Genomic DNA, 6000 nt, shown 5'->3' with positions numbered 1-6000 from the left:
CAAATTTCATGTCTAATTGTAATCCCCACATTTCAGGGGAAGGACCAAGTGGGAGGTGATTGGATCACCGGGGCAGATTTTCCCCATGCTCTTCTCTTGATAATGAGTGAGCTCTCACAAGATCTGATGGTTAAAAAGTGTGGCATTGCCAGGTGCGGTGGCTCATGCCTGTAATCCCAGCACTTTGGGAGGCTGAGGTGGGCGGATCACGAGGTCAAGAGATCAAGACCATCCTGGCCATGGTGAAACCCCGTCTCTACTAAAAATACAAAAATTAGCTGGGCACGGTGGCACACGCCTGTGGTCCCAGCTACTCGGGAGGCTGAGGCAGAAGAATTGCTTGAACCCAGGAGGTGGAGGTTGCAGTGAGCCGAGATTGTGCCACTGCACTCCAGCCTGGTGACAGAGGAAGACTCCGTCTCAAAAAAAAAAAGTGTGGCATTTCCCACTTTGAGCGTGCTCTCTCTCTCTCCTGCCACCACGTAAGACTTGCTTTGCTTCTCCTTCCCCTTCCACCATGATTGTAAGTTTCCTGAGGCTTCCCCAGGCATGTGGAACTGTGAGTCAATTAAACCTCTTTTCTTTATAAATTACCTAGCCTCAGGTAGTTCCTTATAGCAGTGTGAAAATAAACGAATACACTGGGTCTTTTGTTGTTGTCTCACAGGTTTGCAAAGCTCTGTTCAGTATTTTCTGTCAGTTTTCACTCCTTTATTCATATTGGGTGAATTTTACTGATCTGTCTTCAAAAGTTTACTGATTCTGTCTTCTGTCATCTCCATTCTACTATTGAGCCCATCCAGTGAGATTTTTTTTTTTTTTTTGGAGACAGAGTTTCGTTCTTGCTGCCCAGGCTGGAGTGCAGTGGTGTGACCTCAGCTCACCACAACCTCTGCCTCCCAGGTTCAAGTGATTCTCCAGCCTCAGCCTCCCAAGTAGCTGGGATTACAGGCATGCTCCGCCATACCTGGCTAGTTTTTGTATTTTTAGTAGAGATAGGATTTTGCCGGCTGGGCGTGGTGGCTCATGCCTGTAATCCAAGCACTTTGGAGGCCAAGGCAGGCAGATCACCTGAAGTCGGGAGTTCAAGAATAGCCTGATCAACATGGTGAAACCCTATCTTAAAAAAAAAAAAAAAAAAAGGATTTTGCCACGTTGGCAAAATATTTCTGTTATTGCACTCTTCAGTTCTTTGTTTCCATTTTTTGGTATTGATAATTTCCATTTCTTTGCTGAATTTTTTTCTGTTTTCTTATTTGTTCCAAGAGAATTTGTAGAATCTGTAGTTGATTGCTGAAATTTTTTATGATGGCTGCTTTAAAATCCTTGTCAGATAATTTCATCATCTGAGTCATTAAAAAAAATTTTTTTAAAATTTGCTTGTCATCCTTGCACAGGGGCCATGCTAATCTTCTCTGTATCATTCCAATTTTAGTGTATGTGCTGCCAAAGCAATCACATCTGAGTCATCTTGATGTTGGCATGAGTTGGTTATCTTTTCGTATTCAAGTTGTGATTTTCTTGGTTCTTAGTACAATTTCTATTGTATTCTGATAATTTGTTTTTAATTAAAAATTTTAAATGGCCGGCTGGGCGAGGTGGTTCACGCCTGTAATCCCAGCACTTTGGGAGGTCAAGGCAGGTGGATCACCTGAGGTCAGGAGTTTGAGACCAGCCTGACCAACATGGAGAAACCCTGTCTCTACTAAAAATGCAAAAAAAAAAAAAAAAAATAGCCAGGTGTAGTGGCGCATACCTTAATCCTAGCTACTCGGGAGGTTGAGGCAGGAGAATCACTTGAACCTGGGAGGCAGAGGTTGCAGTGAGCCAAGATCACGTCATTGCACTCCAGCCTGGGCAAAAAGAGCAAAACTCTGTCTAAAAAAAAAAAAGCTGAAAATTGCATATATACATATTATGTACAACATGATGCTTTGAAATATATATACACTGTGGAATGGCTAAATGGAGCTAATTAACATGTATTACTTCACATACTTATCATGTTTTTGTGAGAATACTTGAAATTTATTCCCTTAGCAATTTTCTTTATTTTTTTGATAAAGAAAATACTCAGTCTGTTGAGCAGGCTGGTGTGCAGTGGTACAATCTGGGCTCATTGCAGCCTTGACCTTCTGGGCTCAGGTGATCCTCCCACTTTAGCCTCCTGAGTAGCTGGGACTATAGGCACCTGCCATCATGCCCGGCTCATTTTTATATTTTTTTGTGGAGACAGGGTTTCTCCATGTTGTCCAGGCTGGTCTCGAACTCTTGGGTTCAAGTGATCCTTCCGCCTCGGCCTCCCAAAGTGGTAGGATTACAGGCATGAGCCACCGCACTTGACCAGCAATTTTCAAGAATATAATACAACCAGGTACATGGTGGCTCATGGCTGTAATCCCAGCACATTGGGAGGCAAAAGCAGAAAGATCACTTGAGCCCAGGCGCTTGAGACCAGGCTGGGCAACATAGCAAGAACTCCTCTCTACAAATAAAAAATTAGCTGGGCGTGGTGGCTCACACTTGTGGCCCCAGCTACTCAGGATGCTGAGGCAGGAGGATCACTTGAGCCCAGGAGGTTGAGGCTGCAGTGAGCCGTGATTGTGCCACTGCACTCCAAAGACACAGGGAGACCTTGTCACTGTTTTTTAAATTATTTATTTATTTTTGAGATGGAGTCTCACTGTCACCAGGCTGGAGTGCAGTGGCACAATCTCAGCTCACTGCAACCTCTGCCTTCTAGGTTCAAGAGGTTCTCTTGCCTCAGCCTCCCAAGTAGCTGGGACTACAGGCGCGTACCACCACACCCAGCTAACTTTTGTATTTTTGGTATAGACAGGGTTTCACCATGTTGGCCAGGCTAGTCTCGAACTCCTGACCTTGGGATCTGCCCACCTCTGCCTCCCAAACTGCTGGTATTACAGGCGTGAGCCACCGAGCCCAGTGTCTCTATTTTTTTAAAGAATACAGTACATTACTCTTGACTATAGTCACCATGTTGTACAATAGATCTCACTTATTCCTGCTATCTAACTGAAATATTCTATCCTTCACCAACATTTCCCCAACATCTCCCCAACCCACTTCACCCCCAGCCCCTGGTAACCACCATTCTACTCTCTGCTTCTATGAGTCCAACTTTTGTAGATTCCACACATAAGTGAGACAGTGTGGTATTTGTCTTTCTGTGCCCGGCTTATTTCCTTATCATAATATCCTCCATGTTCATGACAGAATTTGCTTTGGTTATGTATCTAGTAGTGAGATTGCTGGATCATATGCTAATTCTATTTTTAATTTTTTTTTGAGATAGGATCTCGCCCTCTCCCCCAGGCTGGAGTGCAGTGGCATGATCAATCACAGCTTACTGCAGCCTCCACCTCCTGAGGGCAAACAATCCTCTTGCCTCAGCCTCCCAAGTAACTGGGATTACAGGTGTGTGCCACCACACCTGGCTTATTTTTGTATTTTTTGTAGAGACAGAGTTTTGCTATGTTGCCCAGGCTGGTCTTTAACTCCTGGGCTCAAGTGATACTCCCTCCTCGGCCTCCCAAAGTCCTGGGATTACAGGTGTGAGCTACTGCGCCTGGCCTATTTTTAATTTTTTGAGGTGCATCCTCAGCTATTATGTTAGGAGACTCTGAGTCCTATTTAGGTCTTTTATTTTATCAGGCAGTCACTGTATTTAGGTTTATCACGTAGGTTTTGGCCTAGTTTTTCTGCCGTGTTTCCAATGGTGGTTTAGTCTTCAGAGCCTTTGTGGTGCTATTTTTGTCTGTTTGGTCTATCTGGTACCTCTGAGGCTCCCACTTGCCTCTGCTGGTGCTGCATGAGGGAGCAGGGGAGTTTTCTACAGGCCAGGTCTCTATGTGTTTCTTTCTTTCTTTCTTTCTTTTTTGAGACAGAGACTTGCTCTGTCACCTAAGATGAAGGATAGTAGCGCGATCATGGCTCACTGCAGCCTCGACCTCCTGGGCTCAAGTGATCCTACTGCCTCAGCCTCTTGAGTAGCTGGGATCACAGGCGCATGACATCACACCTGGCTAATTTCTTATTTGTGGTAGAGATGAGGTCTCCTCATGTTGCCCAGGCTGGTCTCAAACTCCTGGGCTCAAGCAATGTTCGTCCCTCAGCCTCCCAAAGTGCTAGGATTACAGGAGTGAGCCATCACGCCCGGCCTCGAGGTGTTTCTCGATAGTGGGGCAATGTAATGAGATCCTCCTACCGGTGCCTTCTGGCTGCCCACGTGTCTCTACAGAGAAGCGGAATCCCAGGCCTGCAAGGCCAGTGGGGCTTCCCGGGCCAGGATGCTTGTTGTAGCTGGGTCCCCTTTGCTGGTTCTGCCTGTCTGCCCCAGTGCCTCTGAGCAGGAGAGGGGTTTTCTGAGTCTGATCACCTGCTGTGGTTATGTCATTTCTGCCAGTTTCACCTACTAGTCCCAAGACTCCTGTTGGGAGAAGGGCGTCTCGGGTCTTCAAGGCACTTAAGGTAAGAGATTGTCCAGGCCTGGCCTCTTGCTGTGTCCGTGTCTTCTTGATGCAATACAGGTTCTCTCTGTTGGGCTAGGGCGGTTGGCGGCGGGCGGCTGGTGGGGGGCCCTGGTGGGGGAGGGGTGCCCCTGGAGATGGACAGAATTTCTCATGACCACTTATTGTTAGTGGGTTCCCGATCCACCCCCTCACTGTTGGTGTTGGGTTTGCCTCATGTTATCAGAGGGACTTCCCTTTCATCCAGGGGAGGAACTAGCCTATTCAGACTGCCTTCCACGGCTTGGATCAGGGTCAGGAAATGCTGGGCTTGAATTGCTTTCTTTCAGTGGGTGGGGGGTCATAAGATGCCCTGTAGTCGTGCTGTTTCTCCAGTCTTGGGATCCTAAATGAGTTCACTTTCTTTTTTTTTTTTTTAAATGGAGTTTCGCTCTTATTGCTCAGGCTGGAGTGCAATGACACGACCTTGGCTCACTGCGACCTCCACCTCCTGGGTTCGAGCCATTCTCCTGCCTCAGCCTCCCAAGTGGCTGGGATTACAGACATGCACCACCATGCCTGGCTCATTTTGTATTTTTAGTACAGACAGGGTTTCACCATGTTGGTCAGGCTGGTCTCAAACTCCCGACCTCAGGTGATCCACCCGCCTTGGCCTCCCCAAGTGCTGGGATCACAGGCGTGAGCCATTGCACCCGGCACAGGAGTTCACTTTCTTCTTACTGCCATTCAGTTTCCCTTTGGTTGTCTCTTTTTATTTCCAGGGTTGATAGTTGTACTCAGCAGGAAGAAGCAGGGAAAAATAGATATATGTTATCTCGTCCAGACTGGAAATCTCTATTTTTTAACCATCAATGCCTCTCAGATCTGACCTTAAACCCAAGCCTCTGTTAACTATTCCATCAACAATGTTACTCTTTTTTTTTTTTTGAGATGGAGTTTCGCTCTTTTCCCTCAGGCTGTGGCATGATCTCTGCTCACTGTAACCTCTGCCTCCCAGGTTCAAGCCATTCTTTTGCCTCAGCCTCCTGGGTAGCTGGAATTACAGGCATATGCCACCACGCCCAGCTAATTTTTGTATTTTTAATAGAGACAGGGCTTTCCATGTTGACCAGGTTGATCTCGAATTCCTGACCTCAAGTGATTTGCCCACCTCAGCCTCCCAAAGTGCTGGGATTACAGACTTGAGCCACCGTGCTGGCCTGTTTTTTTTTTTTTTTTTTTTAGAGACAGTGTCTTGCTATGTTGGCCAGGATAGTCTCAAACTCCTGGCCTCAAGCAATCCTCTTGCCTTGGCCTCCAAAAGTGCTGGGATTACAGGTGTTGTGAGCCACCACACCCAGCCTACAATGCTAATGTTGTCTGTCCTTGAATATGGGATTCTGTCAACAATTCACCCTCAACGCCCATCTTTTATACATTTTTGCCTCTGGCCTCTATTAACTCTTATCATTCATGGTCCTCTGGTCTATAATACAAAATCATGTCTCTGTCAGCTTGATGTTATTTAGAAAAA

At 46.4% G+C, this 6000-nt stretch overlaps 1 non-coding gene across 1 annotated transcript; it reads right to left on the bottom strand.

Moving 5' to 3' along the window:
- Positions 1–1356: 1356 nt before the first annotated feature.
- On the bottom strand, positions 1357–1459 carry LOC135270052 (U6 spliceosomal RNA). Its single transcript, XR_010338266.1, has one exon. It is a non-coding gene; the product is annotated as a U6 spliceosomal RNA (small nuclear RNA).
- Positions 1460–6000: the final 4541 nt, after the last annotated feature.

The sequence above is a fragment of the Aotus nancymaae genome, unplaced genomic scaffold (assembly GCF_030222135.1).
Source record: "Aotus nancymaae isolate 86718 unplaced genomic scaffold, 86718_ANA_hifiasm-v0.15.2.pri h1tg000058l, whole genome shotgun sequence".
NCBI classification, from domain to species: domain Eukaryota; kingdom Metazoa; phylum Chordata; class Mammalia; order Primates; family Aotidae; genus Aotus; species Aotus nancymaae.
Note: the sequence above shows the minus strand (reverse complement) of the source record. Positions and strands in the feature narration are given on the sequence as shown.